This window comes from Heloderma suspectum, chromosome 4 (assembly GCF_057233095.1).
Source record: "Heloderma suspectum isolate Gila_16-S chromosome 4, 16-S_ref, whole genome shotgun sequence".
NCBI classification, from domain to species: Eukaryota; Metazoa; Chordata; class Lepidosauria; order Squamata; family Helodermatidae; genus Heloderma; species Heloderma suspectum.
Genome location: NC_139461.1, coordinates 24977488 through 24999880, shown reverse-complemented (window position 1 = coordinate 24999880; position 22393 = coordinate 24977488).

The following is a 22393-nucleotide window of genomic DNA, read 5'->3' as shown; positions in this document are numbered from 1 at the left end:
ATGGGAATGGCAAGGAGATGTGCAGGTCATCCACTGACCACTGCAGAAACTAGTGTGGCAGTGGTGACAGAGAAGATGTGGGTATGTCTGCCAAGGAGGCTCCCAGTATGCTGGTGGAAAACTCTGCAGGCATCAATCTACCACTGAGGTGTTCCCAGTCTGAAATGGTCATTCCAGTGGGCCCTTTCTAGATAGAGATCCCATTGCCACTGATAGATTTAGGGCACAATCCTATGGGGATAGGCGGCCACCTCTGAACTCAGAGGCGACCGCCTATCCAATGCAGGGCAGGAGAAGCACAGAGGGGATCGTTCCCTCAGCGTTTCTCCAGCCCTGCATTGTGGCTAGACAGCCGATTGCAGCTGTCTAGCCGCGGGGAGATGGAGTTGGGGAGGAGGCTGCCAGATGACACATAGGATGTGTTGTTACAGCAGTTCTGCCTTTCCCGCCCCAGAATGCCCCCCAGAATGCCCTATTTTGGCCACTCCATGCTCCTCTTCCAAATGCGGGGCTGTTCCATCCTGCCTGTGAGGCAGCACAAAAGTGGGGGAAGGTTGGTTTCTGGGAACCGACCTCAGAGCACGGGCCCGAGGTGGGTTTCCAGAAAACCACATATCCTATGGCCATCTAGCCACTGACTAGTGGCCATGGGATTGCTCCCTTAGGCTTGCAAAGCTTTCTACGGGTGTACCAGGAGCCTCCACAGGAGACATGCCCCCATCTCCTCTGCCACAGTTGCCACAGTAGTGGATAGCTGAAAAGTCTGTGGACTGAGCTTCCCACAGCTGTACCAAAGGCCTCCACAGCAGATGTGCCCCAATGTTCTCTGCCAGAGAAGGGACATTTCTGCACTGTCGTAAGCCTGCTTAGACAGCCATCATGTCAGGATTGCTCTCTTGTTTTTGTAATAAGCCATGTTGACATCAGTGAGAGACTTTTGAGGGCGCTTCCAGACTAGGCTTTTCTTGTGCAATTGCCCTGCCTTATTTATGGAATTTTACCGGGGGTCCAGATAATGTTGTCTTCATTTTGTAACCCTTCCACGTTTTCTCTCTTTTTTCTTAACAGGAAAAAACAGAAGTGCACTAAATATGTGGATTGGTAGCGCTTCTGTCTGGAAGCACCCTGAGTAAAAATGCATAGGATCGGTCTGCAAAATAATGTTCACACCTGCTGCAAAGCATAAATACACACACACACACGATAGTGTAGATCTTATTGAATGATGAAATTCTCATTTCCCGCCCCCTGCCCCCCCAAAAAAAAATTACACTTGCAGATAATGCCCTACATGTGCTTAACACTGAAGCCAAACTGCTGTATTTGAATTTAAATACTCCAGGTTTAACTGATAATTGGGGGGGGGGGAAGCATTTCTCTGCAAAATGTCTCTGCAATGCAGAAAGTTACATGGAACCATCAGATTGCTTTGTTTTTCTATAAATGCTTCCAAAATGAATGAACGGGGGCATTGAGTGTTTTCCTCCCATATATGGCATTGTTCATTTCCCACCAACCTTCCACTTCCCACTATCAATAGCTAGCTAACCGAGTCAGTGTCAGTGGTATGTTTGCACCACAATATGTACTCCAAAACCTAGGGTGGAAATTGTACCGCAGCTCTTTCAACAATGGTTAAACAAAAGGCAAATCTGTAGGGAGTCTATTGAAAATATTCCCTTCATTCCCATGCTGGAATGTGCGAGAGGCAACATTATAGAAGCCAACTTAGTACATGTTGTAAGCACTTCTATGTCATGCCAGAACTGCAACTGCACATTTTAATAGTTTTCTGTGAAACTTTTGTTTTTCCTTTGTCTCTTCCAGAACTGTGCACACATCTCGTCAAATGAGTTTCAGGAGATATCACCGGTTCCTCTCCTATAATTTACATCAAGGGTTCCCAGCACGGTGCCCACAGGGCCCTCCAAAGGCTCCTATGAAGGGCTCCCCAACATGGCACCTGCAGGCACCTGCACAGCTTTTTTCATTTATTTTCCCTCTGTTTTTTAATATACGCACAGGGATTTGTATATATCCATACCAATGAATACATATGAAATGCCTATATATGAAAATGCAACTTTCTAGCAATTATACATAGCCTTGCTATTTCTCTCCACCCAATCCCTTTCCTTGCGATTTATCTCCCTTCCCCATCCCTAGCCTTCTTTCTCTTCCTTCCTAGCCCCTAGCCTTGCTCTTTGTCTCCCACTCACCCCTTTATTGTGCTGTTTCTTTCAGCTTCCAGCCTCTAGCCTCCCTATTTCTCTCTCCCACCTCTTTACTTCACTGTCCATCCCCCCTCCTAGCTTCTAGCCTCACCCTTTCTCATTCCTCTACCCCTTTGCCATCCTATTTCCACCTCCCTCCCAGCCTCTAGCCTCACTATTTCTCTCTCCCCACCTCTTTTGACTAGCCAGACCCCCATGGCAGCCATTACGTGACTAACCACATCCTCCATGGCAGCCATTTTGTAGTGGTGCCCACAGCCCTTTCTCACATTCTTAAATGTGCCCATGGGTCCAAAAAGGTTGGGGACCCCTGATTTACATTTCATGGAGGACTGGGCCATTTGGCTATTTACCACTATGAGCCCATGATAGCTACATGGAATTTCCATGTTAAGAAGCATTCTACCTCTGAATAGCAGATATTGGGGACAAACAAGAGGAGAAGTCCATTCTTGCCCTTCTTATAGGCTTCTGAGAAACTTCTGGCCTGGCACTGTTGAAAAGAAAAGAAAAGAATGAAAGATTAGATGGACCAATCCATCAGGGCTTTCCTTGTGTGCTTATTTTTGAGAAATGAGAGAAATCTAAAATTGTACAGGAAATATGGAAGAATTAACAAAACAATAAGAAATAAAAACTGGGAGCAGGATAGTATAGTCTTCAACAAAAATTAAAAGGTTACCATGTGCCCAATTTTTGAAAAGGTATCAAGGCTCCAATCTAGCTAAGGTTACAACCAGGGATGTATGGATTGTTTGAAGTCCGTTCCATCCGTGTTTGCAGATTGTCAGGCGCCTTTCATTCTGTTGTCCCCCCATTGCTGGAACTGGAGGGGGGGTGTTTCCGAATTTGCACAAATATGCATTTGCGCAAATGTGCAAATGCACAATATTGCACATGCAAAAATGCACAAATTCCCCAAAATGTGCATTTGCATGCTTTAGCCTATGGGGAAAATGCACATTTTTGCCTGGGGTTTCTTTTATTTTGCACATTTTTTCCACAACAAAATTTGTGCAAAATTTGGGAAAGTTAGAAAAACGGTCAGCAAGTTGGCAGAATCTGCCTGACAGGCAGAAAGCTGGTCCCCTGAGGAATCCACCAGTCAGTTAATGAAAATCCAAACTTGTTTGATTCCGTTGTGGATTTCTCAGACATCCCTAGTTACAACTCTGAGCACGGTTATCTGAGATAAGCCCTAATGAATGCAATGGGACTTACTTCTGAGTAAACATGCATTGAGTTTCACTGCACAGTTAGTCACTGAGAGTAACATCACAGTCATATGCATTCAGGATGAAGCCCAGCTCCCATCAATGGCACAAATTAGTCATGATTTAACATCATTTCCATTGTTTTCAAGTGCTGCTCAGCAAGCAGCCATTTCACCTGAAGCTGAAGAAGATACTGCTGGGGCTCCTTGAAGGGTTTTTCGTTTTGTTTGGAAGCTACCTTGGAGGAGGATAGAAAATCCTTCATATAAAATAAAGCAATAGTCACAATTTACTTTAGCTGGATTAGGGCCAATGCTTTCCAAGAAATGCCGTTGAATTTCTTTGCTCCACCATGAGTAGTTTTCCAGACTGAAGCATTTTTGTTGTTGCTACGTTTGTTAGTCATAATAAGCATGCACGGCTGGTTGCTTGCATCCTAACCTTTACTGAATATGTGCAATTAGTATGCAAAACAATGAGATCAACCAACAATACAAAGGGATTTACTTTCTTATAACAATAGCCAGGATAACCTTCAGCCAGAATGTATATTTTCCATACCATCATATAAAATAAATTTTACATAAAAATAAAATGTTCCCAGATTGAGTCTATATTTGACGTATAATAATGTAACCCAAGGGCAATGAACATGGGACCCTCCAGATGTATTTGGACTACAGCTCCCATCAGCCCTAGCCCACATAGCCAGTGGTAAAGGGTGATGGGAATCACAGTCCAACAACATCTGGAGTGCCACACGTTCCCTACCCCTGATGCATAAAACAATACATGATACTAGCTCTTAGCCTTGCATCTTAATTTTTGTGAAGTTCCCATGTTCAGTCCTTACCATCTCCATAGGAAACCTCTGTCTGGGACCCTGGAGAGCCCCTACCAGTCAGAAGAAACTACACTAGGCTACATGGACAAATCCTGTCTGATCTGGTGTAGGGCAGCTTCCTCTGTCCCTAGGGTAATCTGAACATCATCTGTATGGACTCTCCTCTTATTACCTGGCCAAGTGGAAGGAGTGCAGAAGCAGCAGAAATTATCAGATGGATACAGTGGAGGCGGGAGCAAAAGAACATTGGCAGTTGATGTGGTGGGAGTAGGGATGTACAAAAGTCACTTACCTTTCTGCAGATTCTGTTCATGGGGGGGGAGGCGTTCCGTCCCTCCCCCCGGAATCCTTGATGGGTGGGGGAGGCAATCCGGTCCTCCCCCCCGGAATCCTCAACGGCCGGCTGTGCTCCACAGCAGCTCCGCGGAGCAGCCAGCCAGGCCCAGGCCAGGGCCGTCTGAAGCCGGATTTCCGGCCGCGGAGGGCTCTGGGTAAAAAAAAAAAAAAGCATATGCAAATGGTGGCGGCTACGGCCGCCGCCATTTGCGTTCCTTATTTTTCGCCATCTTAGTCTAGGTAAATATTTACGTAGACTAAGACGACCAAAAATAAGGAACGCAAATGGTGACAGCTGTAGCCGCCGCCATTTGCGTACGCATTTGTTTGGTTTTTTTACCCAGACATGATAGGCTACGTAAGTCTTTACGTAGCCTATCACATCTATGGGCGGGGGGAACAAAACACACAGACTGCAAATGGCAGTGGCGGCAGCCGGTAGGAAGACCAGCCGCCGCCACCACCGAAGCCACCGCTGGAGCCGCCGCCATCCGAAACATCCACCCCAGGTAAGTTTCGTCCCGGGGGGGATCCGTGGGGGGCAGGGGGGTGGCAGGCTGTTCCGCGATGGATTTCGGGGGGCTGAATGCACTGGCATTCGGCCTCACCAAGATCCGTCGCGGAATTCTTTGACATCCCAGGTGGGAGGGGGAGAGAAGGAAGAGCGGAGGGAAGAAGGGAGTCCTGGCTCACTGAGAGGGAAGCGAAGACAGTCTTCATGAGAGGAAGAAGAAACGAGATGAAGAAGTCAGAAATAAGCACCTGAGACAGCAGAAGACCTACAGTAAAAGATCTGACGGAGAAAGAGAGCAGTTACTGCTAACAGAAGAAGCGTCTGTTCCTAAGAGAGCGAGGGATCTGTGCTGTGTGTCAGGCCTGACTGAAGCGGAAAGTGGGACCTTTAGTGGTTTGTGTTTTCTTAAGGGACACCTCTAGAGGTTGGGGGAAGGAGAGACAGAACTGCAACAGACTTACTGTAGTTAAGTGTTACTGCTTGTTCAAGCTGTATTTATTTAAATGCTGGAAGCATTTGTTTATTCTGGCATCACTGTTATATGTAGGGACGTCACTGGAGTCCGAGAAGGGTGGAGTCCAGTGGGCTCCCTGCCACTCAGCCTCCTGGACCCCAGTCTGTGGATGGCGCCACTTACCCGCCCCTGCTTGGCTCCCTGGATGAGGCGCTGCACAGTCCGCAGGCACCTGGCAAATGTCCAACCCCATAAAAATGTCTGCTCGTGTTTTTTCGTAAAAGGCCAGGCTCTACAGGTGCCCAGCGAGAGGTGTGTGGCCACCCAACCCCTCAGTGAGCTGTCACTTTGCATAAAAATGGCAGCCTGATATTTTTTCATTAAAGGACTTTTACATAAGTGGTGGCCAGAAAGGGGCCATTTATGCAACATTACAGGTGTCAATGGATTGTTCTGACCAATTTCTGCATCATTCTATGATTATTTTTTTTAAAACACAGGGTAGTATGTTCTAGATATGGAGCAGTAAATTGTAAATAAAATCAATCCATCAATCAATCATGCCCAATACTACATCCCATTCATTTCAATGGGACTACTGTAAGTAGGATTAGGGATGTACAAATCCCTTACCTGCCAGTCTGAGGGGGGGTCCACAGGGGAGGAGGCGATCCTTTCCTCCCCCCGGAATCCTCTTCGGCCGGCTCTGCTCCGTGGCGATTCCACGGAGCCACCAGCCGGCTCTGAAGTGCCAGCGATACGACCGCCATGCCATATCACTGGCTGAAGGGGACTACTGACTGCAGACGCAAATGGCATCCGGGACGCCATTTGTGGCCGTAAAGGCCTTAGTTTAAGGTAAATGCAGCCATTTACAGCTGCATTTACCTTAAACTAAGGCCTTTACGGCCACAAATGGCATAGTGGATGCCATTTGCGTCCGCAGTCAATCTGCCCAGCCAGCGATATGGCAATGGCGGCCGTATCGCTGGCACTCCGGAGCCTGCCGGCAGGGAGGATCCAGCCAGCAAGGATTCCTCCAGGAGGCGGAGGTAAGTCTTCCGATCCACCACAGACTCCGGGGGGGCAGATTCTTTTGAACCCGGCCTCACTGGGTTCCATGGAGGATTCCTCCTCGTCCCTAAGTAGGATGAACAACATTGGATACAACCCATGCATAGAAATGTGCATTTCTTTTCATACACAATGTTTCCTAACTTACGCATTTTGTACTCATCTTTCCTAAATATACACATTTTTGTGTGCAATTTTTGTGCCAAGAACTGCATTGCCAAATTCAGAGAAGTACACAGTTCAAAGGATAATGATCCTCATTTTAGTCCGAGAAGTGCAAAATTAGGCCAGTTTGCTCAAAACTGCAAGCTAAACGAAATTCTTCAGCATCCCTTGCTTTGTATGCGTTCTGCTCTTCTTGTCTGAGCCCTCTAAACTGCTAAAGGTCTAGCATCTCAACATTGGTTTCCTAAGAGGAGAGAACTTGAAATCCAGTGCTATAAGTAAGCCTTCCCCAACCCAACGCCTTCCAGATGTTTTAGACTACACCTCCCAGCATTCCTGAACATTGGCCTTGCTGGCTGGGGCTGATGGGAGCTAAAGTCCAAAACATCTGGAAAGCACTATAAGGGCACTATCCTATGCAAGTTTAGAAAGAGAAAAGTCCTCCACCTCCCAGCATCCTCCAGCCAGCAAAGCTGGCTTTTGCAGGACTTTTTTCTGTCTAAACATGCATAGGATGGTGCCCTAAGTTATACTTTTTGTGTCCATGCTTATTTTGCTTAAAGAAACAAAGCCAATGATGCTTGAGCTACCACCATTGTTAGGATAACATAGTGTTTAAAGCCCCCCGTTCATCAAGCAGCAATGAGCTTTCTGTTTTGGCGCCATCTCAAGACTGGAAACCCTGGATGTCATTGTGAAGAACAGATTCAGATTCCCTGTGTGAGTTGTATGGGAGCCGTGCTCCATTTTGCAACATGAATGTGCAAACAATCAGCCTGTGGGCTTTTCTGCAATACAGCATAGGCATCTCCCTGTATGCATTTATCTACCACTCCTCAAGAGATTAGCCACAGAAGACTAATGGGAGGCTAAGCAGGGCAATAAATTAGAACGTGCACAGTGGGAGGCCCTTTCATAATAAATGAGGCCTGCAAACTCTTCTCCTTTACTCACACTGAAAAATTGTGGTTACCAATAATAATTGTTACAACTTTTTGAGTGTGTTGCAAGCAGAGTGCTGTTATTTATGTATTTAAGATATTTATAGGCCTTGTCTAACATATGCTTCAATTTAACCATCTCTATTTTCTGGTTTGTGCCCCATCCGCTGTTATATTATGGCTCCCATTTTGTCTTTTGGGGAAAAGTAAGTCCACCGAGTTCAGTGGGAGTTAGTTAAGTGTGTATAAGAGTGCAGCCATGATGAAACAAAATAATAACTCCTGTTTTATCCAAGGATTGTATCCAATGTTAGTCCTGCTTAGACTCATTGAAATGAATGGGACTGAAGTTAGACTAATATTGGATACAACCCGTTGGATGCAATCCTGTTCATACTTGCTTCGGAGTAAACATGCATCTAATCAGGCTTCAAGCATTCAATCTAATCATCACTCTTAAGGCAGAAATCCTACACACATTTACCCAGGAGTAAGTCCTATTGAACTCCATGGGATGTGTTTTGCAGTAGACATGCGCAGGATTGCACTGTAAGTGTTTGGTGTCTTTTTAAAATTCCATGGTCAGGTAACTAACCACACTTTTGCTGAAGCTAGTGCAGGACAGCCTATTGCAAAGTAAGATATTTTTATTTTATTTTATGTATGTATATGTTTGTTTATGTATTTATTTCGTTTCATTTCATTTCTATACCACCCAATAACCGAAGCTCTCTAGGCAGTTCACAAAAATTAAAACCAAAACCCAAAAGTGAATCAGTGGAGACTGGTAGCTCCCATGTCAGTGGGGCGGTGAATCCTAACGGAGCTGAAACCCACAGCAGATCCACCGCTCCACGGACATAAGAGCCACCCAGCCTCCACTGAAGTTAATACAGCCGGCAGAGAAAAGCTCTCAGCAATGTGTAGGCTGGGCAGGGCCAGCCCAAAATGGTTCAGTGGCTGATGTGACGGACAAGAGGGAACCCGCCCCCAATTCCACATACAGAAACCAATCGGACTGACAATTGAATCTTACTTCAACATCGCTGCTGAAACAACACCCTTCATCACACCTGAAGGTAGCACTCTAGCTTGCTTATTTATTTACATGTGTTAGCCATAGGGATGTATGAAAAATTCATTTCAGCTTGTTTTTGATAAGGATTGACCCATTTCACACTTTCTGGACCAAACACAGACGCAGAAGCAATCTGCAGTTGAAATCTGTATATTTCTGAGCAGGGATGTTGCAGGCATCCAGTGGAGTCAGGGGGATTCCCTCGCCCCCCGCTTGGCCTCCCAGACTCCAGTCTGTGGACTGCCATGCTTGCCTGACTCGGAGCTTGCTGGGCCGGGCAAACACAGTGGTCCCTGCTAGTCCACTGACCTGCCATTGACCCATTTCACACTTTTCACAGGATTGACCCATTTCACACTTTCTGGACCAAACACAGACGCAGAAGCAATCTGCAGTTGAAATCTGTATATTTCTGAGCAGGGATGTTGCAGGCATCCAGGAAGGGGGTGGAGTCAGGGGGATTCCCTCGCCCCCCACTTGGCCTCCCAGACTCCAGTCCGTGGACTGCCATGCTTGCCTGACTCGGCGCTTGCTGAGCCGGGCAAACACAGTGGTCCCTGCTAGTCCACTGAGCTGCCATTTTGTATAAAAATGGCAGCTCAGCCTTTTTCATAAATCCCCATTTCGTAAATCCCCATTATGAGAAAACTACATCTATAGTCTAAGCCCCTTTAGAAATGTCATAAAAGTAAGCTTACATTGTGCTTTCTCTTACTTTACTGTCTATCCCTGACTATTTTGCATGGCAAATCAGCCAAAATTGTTTGAAGACCATCCTGGTTTCATGAGGCTGTTTGCTGCTTCTTAAAAAGCAAAAAAGTAGACAGAAATCTATTGTTCTTAGCTTTGCCAGTAAACCGCACATAAATAATATATAGTGTACACACAGTCTGATTATTATTTACTGGTTGCCACAACAACAACTCCCCCAATAGGCCTTCCTGGTGGGAGTGTAGTAAGTCATGAAATTTACAGCTTGGTTCTGTTTTCCTAAGGATACAATCAAACCCCATGATATACAGGAAGGTATCTTTTCCAGAATCTCTAAGGAAGCCTCGCTCACAGTAGAGAATGAAACATTTATATCATTTCTTTAATTAAAAACAACAACAACCTATGCCCCAGACAAGCAAAGTCCCAAATGGCCAATGTATTCAATAAAAGAGAACTACGGGAACATAGTTGGAGGTGAGAAAAAAAATGGAATCCTAGAAGTCAAATGAAAAAGGATGTGAAATGGGCCGATGAAAACTGTGGGCATTTAGGGACACAGATAATATGTCTTGACATAAGACATAAATTCAGATGGAGTACTTGGCAGTCAACTCTTAGGAACATAGGAAGCTGCCTTATACTGAGTCAGAACCATTAGTCCATCTAGGCCAGTATCGTTGACACTGACCGGCAGCAGCTCTCCAGGGTTTCAGGCAGGGTTCTTTCCTTGCCCTACCTGGAAAAGCCAGGGATCAAACCTGAGACCTTCTGCATGCTAAGCATGTGCTCCATCACACTGAGCTATGGCCCCTTCCGTTGATGTTCACAGCAGGGAATTAAAATGTATGCACATATTGTATGTCGATGCCAATGAAACCATTTGAGCCATTATCTCATGGTTTCTGAGGGCCAAACTACATGATACGTTAAACACAGAGGTTGCATTTTAATGTGTCTGGTGGCTGTTGTTACACATCAGCCATGGGGGCATGGGATCCTGACCAGGATCAGAACTGTGGTGCACAGAGAGGGGAGGTTAACCCTTTTCCCCCTGTGTCAGGGCGGTGCACAACTTTTTCAGTCCTGAGTGCACTGAGTGTCTGTTGGGGTGATACACACATACAATGCACACACACCCTTCTCACATCACGTATATCTTTCTCATTCACACTCACCCCAGCAACAACAGCATCAAGGGACTGAAGCCCCTGACCTGACCCAACCACCCCAACCCGGTCACCAAAAAAGGAGGAAAAATGCTCTAGGAACAGGTTCTATGGTTCTTGCCATAGAGCAGGAACCTCATTCCTAGAGCATCCCAGGAAGTAGGCAAGAATCTTCAAGCCCTGCTTCCTGGGATACCCTAGGTAGGTGCGGGAACAATGCGCTCTCTCTTTAAGACTTGTTGTGTATCTGCCGATGTTAACAAGGAACTGGTTGAGGCTGGTTACACTCACTAGCTAGGAGAAGGCAGAGCCAGCTTTAGGGAAATAGAGCTCCACGCAGCACAGTAGAAGATCTTTTTACAGTTTAATAACTAACATTGTTTCTAGAAAGAATCAGAAGTCTTGCGTCTCCATATAGAAAACAGCAACCAAAGAGCCAGTAGAGGCTGGTGGCTCCCATGTCAGTGGGGCTGTAAATCTGCCCTGGGTTTCAGTCTGAGCTCTAAGGGAGCTATCCAAGGTGCTGAATCCCATCCCCAAAATAGGTTCAGCTCTTTGGGTAGCTCCTTTAGAGTTCTGACTGGTTCTGACTGAAACTCAGAGCGGATTCACAACCCCACTGACATCAGAGGCAGCAGCCTCCACTCTAAGCATGCCCCTAGAGTGTTTTCCTCCCCTCTCCCTTCTTCTTCTTTTTTTTTTTTTTTACTGATGGCAGATGCTGGCAGGCTGCCAAACTGGGCCTGGGAGCCATATGGGGCCTGCAGTCCGCAGATGTTGCACCCCTGCTCTACGTCATGGTCCCAGTACCACACACACACACACACACACACACACAGTCTGCTAGCACCAATCGCCATTTCCTTCCTATAGCAAATAGCATGTTGAGGAAGCAATTTTTGTTTGAAACATGGCAGGGAGGAGGGTTAAATCTTCCTCCCTATGCCCCATGATCCTGACACACCAACACACACAACTGCTATTTATTTTTATTTTACAGGACGTTAAATTCAACTGCGTCACAATCCCAAATTTAACATATCGTGTAGTTTGGCCCTTCAAAGCCCTAATACAGGAAAGGATGCTTAAAGCTTGTTACACAACCCCATATGCCCCTACTGGCAAAGACTGCTTTATTCAAGAAGGCCTTTAGACTGTAAGTAGGTCTGTTGGGTTGGGTGCTGTTTTTATTTTCTATTCTGTAACTGTTATATTTGTATTGTATTTTAATGTCTTTTACTACTTTTGATCAGTTTTCATTATGTTTGCAAGCTGCTTTGAGTACCATTTTTTGGTAGAAGCACCGTTTTAGGATGGGATAGAGGGGGTGGAGAGAGATTCATGGCACAGTTCAAAGGCCTGCTTTGGGATATATTCAGGATTAAATTGCAAAAAAGCATTGTATTTTAAGAGCATTTGTTGTGGTTATTTTGCAAACCTCATAATAACCAGAGATAGAGGCACTCTCAAGGAATAATCACATGTGGTCTGAAACAGGGAGAGAGGGCCTTCCCTCTCCCTGCCTCAATCCGCCCTCCTAAGCAGCAACCTTGATTAGTGGGTAAGCCATATACTGAGACTGCACAATGAGAGAAAGATCAAAACAGGTCTTAGAACCCCACCAGTAGAAGAAGGGCAGCTCATGAGTCAGTAATCTGTGACTGTGAAACAGAAGACACCCAGTTTCATCGTTTTCTATTCTGATGTCTTAGCTGTGGCCCACAGGACACAGAAAGGGAATCCCATACATTTGAATTGGGTGGAGGCTAACCACCTTTTGGGGGGCATTACAGTTTGAACAATCAGTCCTACCAGGGGAACTGCAGCAGCTTCACTTCTTTTCAGGCCACTGAGTAACGTGAGAACTTCCAGACCATGAAAGAGGAACCCGGGTTCCAGTTCCCCTCTCAAGGCCAGCCCAAGACGTTTTGCTGCCTGAGCACCAAGTGGCACACAACTAGGAGGCCATGTGTCCTCTTTTCCAGAGGACAGTCCTCTATTTGAGAGCCAGTGTAGTGTAGTGGTGAGAGTGACGAACTGGGAGCTGGGAGATCCGGGTTCTAGTCCCCACTTGGCCATGGAAGCTCACTGGGTGACTTTGGGCCAGTCACAGACTCTCAGCCCAACCTACCTCACAGGGTTGTTGTTGTGAGGATACAACGGTGAGGAGGAGGATAATGTAAGCCGCCTTGAGTTCCTTGCGAGAGGGAGAAAGGCGGGGTATAAATGCAATAAATAAATAAATAAATATATTTGAAGGGCTGCCAGAGGCCTGTCCTCTATTTTGAAGGCAACCTCTGTTTGAAAGGCTGCCCAGTCCAAGTCTGGTTTAAAAACAGAGAAGCCTCAGAAGGGAGAGCTGGGTCTTGAAGTTGCTGATCAACCACATCTGGACAGCAGACTGAACAGCCAGGTACACAGGCCGCCTGGTCACAGTCTTCCATGCTATGGGGAGAGGTACTGTATTTCTATTTGAATTATTGTAATTATTTCTAAATTTGTATCCATACATATAAATTAGTAAATGCACATTTTATGCAAATCAGTATCCTCTTTTGTCCACTTCTTTGGTGATTCTTAAGTGGCCACCCTGCCTCCCCCAAATCAAGGTAAATAGTACCCAAGGCCAGCTACATAGCCTACATTATTAGGCACTTGAGGCAGAAGAAAACCTCAAGGATCATGTACACTGCCTTGAGTTCCTTGGAGGAAAAAAGGCAGGATATAAATGCAATAAATAAATAAAATAAATAAATAAGAAAACCCCTGAAAAACCTCTCCTCTTCCCTGGCAGTGTAAATTAAACTACTAACACTCCACTGCCTTTTCATGACACAGAAAATCAGGTGCCCAAGGCAGCTGCCTCACTCTCCGGTAGGGCCAGCCCTGTCCTCTCCACACCATTATTAACCTTGTATCCAACAAGTGGGGGCTGATGTGGAGAGGAGCTTCTCACAGCACAGGAAGGAGCAGCATTTCTATGGCTCCCATTGTCAGGCTGGGCTGTGGGAAACAGTCTGGAGAAGGGACCTAGGAGTAAGGGCCAACAAGCAAGCAGGGGCCAGCACCAGAGCTCAGACAGAGCTCAGGCAAGGCTCAACTGCCTTTATACTCCTTCCTGCCCAGAAGGATCCAATGGCAAGCCTGGGTGGGTGGAGTCAGCCCAGGTCTGGAAGACCCTTTGTTGAGAGGCTGCAGTTATGTGCTTCGCCACATAGGGCAGTGGCCTGCACTTCCTGACACCCCGTGGTGTAACATGAGAAATCAGCCGTTAAAGACCAGCATTCTACACCACCGTTTCTCCTTCCCATGTGGTCACCTTCAGCTTGAAAGCCAGTTCCAACCAAATGCTTGCTTGCTAATTAAAGGCTTCTCTCTTTTCACGTACCCTCACCTACGAGGGCTCTCCGGGGGCCAACCCAAGCAATATCCTAGAGATGCATGAACAGCCCCTGGAATTCTTTTCTTCTGAAAAACAATATAGGGAGCTGCGATTGGGAACGGAACAACAGCAGCACGGTGAGAGAGAAGATGACTAAAACTTGTCCTTTCTGCCATTTTTCTGCTCAGGATCACCCACGTGGGGGAAAACAACCAGGGACCCTGTAGGTTTGCCCTTATGGGTGGAAATGCAGTTTGGGGTAGGTGGGAAAAGGGTTAAGTGGCCCCTCTTCCCGCCATTCCTCCACTGAAACTGGAAGCATTCCACAAGCCACGTGACCAAGACCAAGTGTTTTTCAAATTCCACCACCAATGCGCCAGTGCGCTCCATTGATTTTTATGGACAATGACTGTGCTGTGGCCAGTGGTACTGCCAGAGTTGAGTGGGGGCCTTGACAAGATGCCATCTGGGGGCCCACACACAGTCCTGGGTGCTCCCCTGGCTTCTACACACACACACACACACACACACACACCAGTTCTCTCCTCTTCACTCTTTCTCTCCCCCAACCCACCCCTGCTGTTCTCCCTCCAACCATTCACTCTCCCTCACCCTTAGCAGGCAGTAGCTTGCTTGCTTGCTTGCTTGCTTGCTTGCTTGCTTTCAGAAGAGTTCAGGCATGCTGCAGAGTGAAGCAGCAGTTGCACCCAGTGTCTTGATTTCCCCCAGAGCACCGCTGGGCCCACATGAGGTCACCAGAGGTCTTCTACAAAAATGGAGGTGCCAGGCATGACTGCAGCTTCCTCCACAGCGTGCCTGGCCACTTCTGAAAGGTGGTGTGTGTGTTTTTAAGATGCATGTGACAATTGCCTTCAGGCAGCCTCCAGTCTGCAAGGCCTGGGCCTGGGCCCAGTGCTCTGGCCCCAGCTGCGCCACGGGCTGTGGTTGCATGTGTGCATTCAGTGGCCTCCTCTAGGGCCACAGCTAAAGACCCATTTGAGAGCTACTGAACTAGGCTCACCGACTCATATTCCTCCAGGTGTTGGAGAAAAACCTCCATCAGACTGCTGTCCCAATCCTCCCTTTTTGAGCGAGCTCAAGGCTTTCACAGAGCCTCTCCACTGATCAGAGTTCTGTTCTCCTTGGAGGAGCCAAGAGCTGAGTAAAAAACAGAAGAACAAGTTGCCTCACATGTCTCATCCCAAAAGACTTATTTCAAACAATCAACAGGAAGAGATAAAACCACGTTTCAGGTTATGGGAGCCAAATGAAGCCTGATTTATCACCTTGCAGGAGGGGCCTCCTGCAGGCTTTACTTGAAGATGCTGGAAAGGCTCACACATATTTGGATGTGACCCCTTGTGAAGCGCTCAGAGCAAGTGCAACTGGCAAAGTGGCTTTGTGATGAAATGATAGACTACTAGTCCTCCAAGACCTCTGGCCTAAAACAACCTGCAGGAGTGGACAACAAGGAAACTTCACGAGCCGTTTCTCTGTTCCGAGCCAGCTCTGATTTTCATGAATCTCCAGAAGGCATCCTGCATGCCTATCGATTTGAACTAGTAAACATCGGTCGACTCTGTGGCCCTCTTGAATGACCACAGATCAGAATGGACTTCACTGCTTTCTGGTTTTGAAAGAGATGGTTGCCTCGTGGTGTTGTAGATGGACATAATATACAATGAGAGAGAGATAAAAGAAATGTATAAAATTACAAATGATATGGAGATATTGAATGTAAATAAATGCTCTCCCTCTCAAAATGAGTAGCTATCAGTTCAGGGCAGATAAAACCCTGTACAATACACACCCTGTTTCTCCAGTACAATACACACTGCTGCTTTTAACAAATGGCACCAAAGAAGGCATAAGGCATGGATATCGAACCTCAGGCCTGCAGGCCAAATCTGGACCACCTGAGATCCCAATCCAGTTCTCCAGGGTTCCCCAGATGGCCCCGGTCCGCACCCAGGCCCCACCCCTTTCCCTGTCTACCTATTAGCTGGTGGTTAAGAACATGCTGGGTCAGACCAAGGATCCATCTAGTCCAGCATTCTGTTCACACAGTGGCCAACCAGCTGCCCATGGGAAACCCACAAGCACGACATGAGTGCAACAGCACTCTCCCATCCATGTTCCCCAGCAACTGGTGTACATAGGCTCACTGCCTCTGGTACTGGAGGTATCACATAGCCATCAAGGCTAGTAGCCACTGATAGCCTTTTCCTCCAGGAATTTGTCTAACCTCCTTTTAAAGCCATCCAAATTGGTAGCCATTACTACATGCTGTGATAGCGAATTCCATAGTTTAACTATGCGCTGGGTGAAGAAGTACTTCCTTCTATCTGTTCTGAAGCTCTCACCAGTCAGCTTCATGGGATGACCCCGGGTTCTAGTATTTTGAGGGAAGGAGAAGGTTTCCTGGCTTTTGCATATTTTCCCCCATTCTAAAAGGTTGGAATGCCTCTCCTATGGCAGCAAGAGCTTTAAGCTAAAATATGCTGGTATTTTGGCCATGCCCCTTTTGCCTCCTGCCCCACCCACAATTGGAATGCCGCCCCTGAGAGCTTCTCTGAAACTGAATTCAGCCCTCAGGCTGAAAGAGCTTTGACACCCCTGACTAGGGATGTACGAAAGTCACTTACCTTTCGTGGATTATGTTGATGGGGGGGGGAGGCATTCCGTCCCTCCCCCCAGAATCTTTGATGGGGGGGAGGCACTCCGTTCCTTCCCCCCAGAATCCTCCACAGCCGGCTGTGCTCCGCGGCAGCTCCACAGAGCAGCCGGCCAGGCCCAGCCAGGCCAGAGCCGTCCACAGCCGGATTTCGGGCCGCGGAGGGTTCAGGGGGGGGAAACGCGTACGCAAATGGCAGCGGCTACAGCCGCCATTTGCGTTCCTTATTTTCGCCATCTTAGTCTACGTAAATATTTACGTAGAGTAAGACGGCCCAAAATAAGGAACGCAAATGGCGGCGGCCATAGCCGCTGCCATTTGCATATGCATTTTTTTTTGTTTGGTTTTTTACCCAGACATTTTAGGCTATGTAAAAACTTACGTAGCCTATCACGTCTCTGTAAAAAAAAAAAAAAAAAACTGCAAATGGTGGCAGCAGCAGCCGGTCGGAAGACCAGCCGCCGCAACCGCCGCCACCGCCGCAGCCACCCAGAAGATCCGCCACAGGTAAGTCTCCTCCCAGGGGGGATCCGCGGGGGGGCGGAGGGGTGGCAGGCCGTTCCGCCACAGATTTCAGGGGGCCGAATGCCAGTGCATTCGGCCTCACCGAGATCCGTGGCGGAATTCTCTGCCATCCCTACCCCTGACATAAGGTATCAATTAGCCATCCAGGGAAATTACTAACAGGTTGAACAAGTGTGGTCCACAACAAAATGTTGCGGTGTGGAGCGGTCTTGTTCAAGGTTCCCCCACCCAGCCAATTTTCCATTCTTCCCCACTCCAAGAGTTAGTCAACATTTTTGCTCCCTCCCATTAAGGTTCTTTTTGTTGTTGTTCAGTCATTAGGTCATGTCCGACTCTTCGTGACCCCATGGACCATAGCACGCCAGGCCTTCCTGTCCTCCGCTCTTTCCTGAAGTCTGCTCAAATTCATATTCATTGCATCGATGATGCTATCTAGCCATCTCATCCTCTGCCGTCCCCTTCTCCTTTTGCCTTCAGTCTTTCCCAGCATCAGGGTCTTTTCCAGAGAGTTTTCTCTTCGCATTAGGTGGCCAAAATATTTCAGCTTCAGCTTCAGTATCTATCCTTCTAAGGAGCACTCAGGGTTGATTTCCTTTAGGATTGACTGACTGGACCTCCTTGCAGTCCAGGGGACTCATAAGAGTCTTCTCCAGCACCACAGTTCGAAGGCATCAATTCTTCGGTGCTCAGCCTTCCTTATAGTCCAGCTCTCACAACCAGACATTGCTACTGGGAAAACCATAGCTTTGATTATACAAAAGGTTCTTTTACTATCCTTTTAAAAAATATATATTTCTGCTAGGGATGGACAAACCCTCCCACACCTGCCCTGAGTGCTACTCGCCGAACCTCCTCCCCTTGCCCAACACCAGCAAGCACGCAGGGCGAGCTTCCCAACAGTCCGCAGGCACTCAGCAATAGCTCACGGCTGCTCACAAGCCTGCCCCTGCGGCCTGCCCATTAGCCTCCCATGCTCTCCTTGCAAGGAGGAACACAAGGGGCTGCTGCAGGTGCCTGGCAGAGAGCGGCAAGGTTGCTCTGCAGTGGCCAAGGCAGCGGTGGCATGATGGGAACCTCTCAGCTGCCATCCTGCTGCTGTCAGCAACCGCGCCTCTCTTTGCCAGGCACCGGCAGAGGGAGGCACAGTTTCTCGGCAATGGCAGCAGCAGCCACTCATTTTGCAGAAATATTTCCTTCTCTCTGAAGGGGCCCCTTCAGGGAGAAGGAAACATTTCTGCAAAACTAATTGAGTGCCAGCCATTGGGCACAAGTGTTTCCTTCAGGGAAAAGGGAACACTTGCGCTGAACAGCCGGTGCTCAACTGGCTGCAGTAGTGGGGATGGGAGGGGGAGAAGAGAGCGCCGCTCCCCTCTCCCCTGCTCGTCCCTGCTACTATGGTGGTGGCAGCAGCAGTGAGGACAGGCCGGTCATTTTATGGACGTGTCAGCCACTTAAGTAAAATGACCAGGGCCACCGCCACAGCAGCAAGGATGGAGAAGAAGAGGAAAGGTGCTTCCTCTCTCCTCCTCCTGTCCCCATTACTGCAGTGGTGGAGGCGGGGACAGGCAGCTTGAGGAGGAAGCAGGCAGGCACAAACTTGGCCAACTGGAAAGGAAAGGAAAGGTTCCTCCTGTGCAAGCACTGAGTCATTGCTGACCCCTAGAGGGACACCACTTTCGCTGGCGTTTTCATGGCAGACTATAGCAGGGTGGTTTGCCATTGCCTTCCCCAGTCATGACTATCTTTCCCCCAGCAAGCTGGGTGCTCATTTTACTGACCTTGGAAGGATGGAGGGCTGAGTCGACCTGAGCCAGCTACCTGAGACCCAGCTTCCCCTGGGATCGAACTCAGGTCGTGGGGAGAGTTTCGGTTGCAATACTGCCACCTACCACTCTGCGCCGCACGAAGCAAGCCAAATTGGGCAAGTGTGGGTGGACACAAGCTGGTGTCTGGGAGGCCAAGCTGGCAAGCAATCGCTGGGCTTTGAGCCCCAAATGGAAGCCCACACCATCCCTAATTTCTGCAAAACTCTGGGCTTCTCCAAGACTGCTGATACCTCCCCTTCTGCAAGTGGATGGTGCTGTGTGGCTAGTACATAAGGCTGAACACTTGGAGAATGGAGTTCACTATATACGATGATAGATTGTGTCCTATTATATCTTTAATCTTTCCAACAACACTCATCCAGTATAAATTCTCTTTCCTGGAAATCCACCAAACATACATAAAGTAGCACTGACTTGGTTACATCCCCAGCAAGCACCTGAATTATTTCCAAACATTTTCCTATTTCTGAATGGAGTGTGATACCATAGATACAATAATCTAATTTCAGAGAATATTTTGGCTCTTCATCATAAATGTATGCCCACTGTGAGTTTTAAATTGGTGCCTGTGAATCCCTTTCCTTTTTGTCTTTATACTTGTAATAATTAGGCTGTATGTCCATCAAGATTTGATAAAATTAGATAAAAGACCTTTTACAGGCAGTGTGAAAGCTTAGAACCAGTTCAAATTTTGCCAGATTGCTTATAAAATCAGTGGGGCAGGGGATATTCCCAAATTCCTAATATGTAAATTCTGAAAAAATGGCAGGAAGTGATTTTAAATTTTATGTTTTGCATCACTGCTTGTTGCAAGTATCTACTGTAAAATCAATTTTTAAAAAACAACACTGTAAACCTTTATAAACAGAGATTCAGATCATCTGAGTCAACATGGCTAATAGCATGATAGAAAACCAATGGTATGACTGACAACTGGGAAAACTATTGTAACCAAACAGATCCTAAACTACGAATGGTGCATTGATGGTGCCACCTAATGATTAAGATGTTAATTTCCCCCAGTATCTGACATCTGTTGGCTGCACTGAATCTCTCCCTGTACCTATATGTTTTAAGTTGTACATCTCTGCTTCTGAACCTAATAATATCAATTAAATTTTAATGATCATTCAGACTCAGAGGATGCTTCCTTTATGATTGGGAAATATAACTCCCCAAAGTGCTGTTGATTGTAGTACAGTATCAACCACCATGCAAGATCAAAGGCTAAACCTAAGCCATATTCTTAAATGCCTGGTCAAAAGAGCTAATGAAAGCAACTCTCTCCAGTGACCATGAATGAATGAATGAATGCTGTACTTAAACTAGTTCCAAATCCATCAATTTACATTATAAATGATGAAAAGTCGAGCAGAGTATTAAGAGCTAGTTCAACTAGAAGCATCTCCATGTGAGGTTAAGCTAATTGTAGTACAGCTAATAGTTATACCCTTCTTTGCCTTCCAAATACAGATGGGGGAGCAATTACTTCAGTTCACATCTTAATGCAAACTGACATAATTTTACACTTTCAAACCACTGTGCGAACCGAAACTGACTTAGGTTTTGAAATTCAGACTTCTGCAATGGAGTTTTCCAATCAGAAAATGCATACAAAACATGCATGTTTGAGAAAATGTTTATTGATTGACTGATTTTATTACATTTTGATATTGCCTAATCGCTGAATGTTCAAAAATGCATTATATTAGGGAAATTGCTTGGAAATATATGTACAAAAATGCATGTATTACGAGAAATGTGAACAAAAATGCTTATGATTTTTCATGCAAATTTAAAAAAAAAGAATTCTCAAAGTTTGTGATGAACCGAAATAAAGACGGGAAAAATTTGCTAAGTTCAAGATGAATGGAAATTAAGACTGAAAAAATAAGAAACTGAGACAAAATGAAACTGACAGATTTGTCCATCCCTGTTTCCAAACCATATTGTCGTCATTTTTACTCATAGTGAACTCATTCCCTGACTGTAGGTCCATATATAGCACCATCCTGTCAAGAGAGAGGTATTAGCAGGTTGGGGGGGGGGAGTCAAAGTTTGCAGAGGTACAAAAAAACGACCTTTAGGGGGAGAAACCCCTAAGGGTGGGAGACCCAACGAGGACTCAGTTGCCATGGACTGGTGACTGACTGTTGCAGGAGGATTGAAAACAGGAGTGGAAGGGCATGGCTGGCTGGAACCCTGAATAAGATCACTCTATACTGCAACATTTTGTTTCAGGTCCCACTTATGTTCTATATTAGCCAAGAGGGGTTATTAAACTGCTGTGAAGAAGTTGCTGGAGTTAACCATCTATTAGTGGCCCTTCATGCTGCCTAAGGAAATGTGTGGCAACAGGACATCAGTATTTGCTATCAGATATGCAATTAGCATTTTTGCTCTTCTTTGAATGTTGTGATGCAGTTTTTGGCTCAAAATATACATTACGTAAGAAAATAATTTAGAAATGCATATCTAAATGGGAATGTAAATGCAAATTTAAATGTGGATTTAAAAAACAAACTCACAGAACAATGCAGAACAGGACAGAAGAGACTTAGAAGTGAACACATGCAAAAGCGACACACACTGGAAATAAACTCAGTCATCCATCCCTACTCTAAAATCATCATGCTGGAATCTGTTTAGACATGGAGCAGTAGATAAAAGTTGTAAATAAATAAAATAATAAAATAAAATGAAGGGTTTCTCCACTTTCTGAAGGCTACGTCTTTTGTGACAGAATTGCTCCTCCCACTGTGGTCACTTTCCCATGCTGCTCCAGTAATATATGGATCTGTGAGGTCACGTGGGTGGGTCTAAAGTGGTGACTTCCCATACTTACATCATGATGGATTCCTGCACTGAGCAGGGGGTTGGACTCAATGGTCTTGTAGGCCCCTTCCAACCCTACTATTCTATGATTCTATGGTCCACCCGCAATCCATGATGTGATCACTCAGATCCATACATTACCACAGTGCTCAGGAGGCAGCAGCAAGTTTTTTCTCGCAATTTCAAACTGGCCCTCAGTGTTGACCATGAAAGTGGGCAAGTTAAAAGTAGGTGAAGAAGTTTTCCTGAGAGTAGGGATGGGGTCAAAATTCATTCAGTTTGCAGTTTAATGTGAACTTACCTAATTTTGCACTTTTGAACCAATACACAAACCAAAACCCATTTATCCTTTGAAATTCACATTTCTCCAAATTTTGCAATGGACTTCTCCAATCAAAAATATGTAGAGGAAACAGT